This window comes from Jatropha curcas, chromosome 4 (genome assembly GCF_041381405.1).
Source record: "Jatropha curcas cultivar XTBG-Jc1 chromosome 4, XTBG_Jcur_1.0, whole genome shotgun sequence".
NCBI classification, from domain to species: Eukaryota; Viridiplantae; Streptophyta; class Magnoliopsida; order Malpighiales; family Euphorbiaceae; genus Jatropha; species Jatropha curcas.
This window is the reverse complement of record NC_143154.1, coordinates 7,447,404-7,447,978: the sequence shown is the minus strand read 5'-3', so window position 1 is coordinate 7,447,978 and position 575 is coordinate 7,447,404. Positions and strand designations below refer to the sequence as shown.

General features: G+C 37.2%; 1 non-coding gene across 1 annotated transcript; it reads right to left on the bottom strand.

The window, feature by feature from the left end:
• On the bottom strand, positions 1 to 107 carry LOC149496793 (small nucleolar RNA R71). Its single transcript, XR_016320751.1, has one exon. It is a non-coding gene; the product is annotated as a small nucleolar RNA R71 (small nucleolar RNA).
• Positions 108 to 575: the final 468 nt, after the last annotated feature.

Below are 575 nucleotides of genomic sequence, written 5' to 3'. Positions count from 1 at the left end.
AAGCTTAGCAATGAGATAATAACCTTTGCCCACCATGATCAAGAGAGTTTGTATGAAGCTTGAGAGAGATTGAAAGACATATTGAGGAAGTGACCACACCATAACTTACCCAAGTGGTTGCAGGTACAAACTTTCTATTATACATTGTCTCATAACACGAAGATCACTTTAGATGCTGCTGCTGGAGGTTCTTTCGAAAGGAAGGGGATTGATGAGGCATATGATTTCATAGAAGAGATGACGAGCCCATTACCAAAATACCTTCGAAAGGAAGAAGCCTGTAGAAATTTATGAGATTTATGCCATCACCACATTGAATGCCAAAGTAGACAATATGGTAAAGAAATGAAATTTGTTGACCACTAACTCTGTTAATTCTATTGTACAAGCATGTGACAGGAGTAATGGACAAGATGGAGTCGGAGAATACATGTTGGATAATCTCAATCCTCAAAATTTGGAGTAAGTCAACTACGTGATGAATCAAGGAAGGAAGAATTATCCATATTCGAACTCTTATAATAGCAGGTTGTGAAATCATCCTAATCTTTCTTATGGGAATTTAAACAATGCCT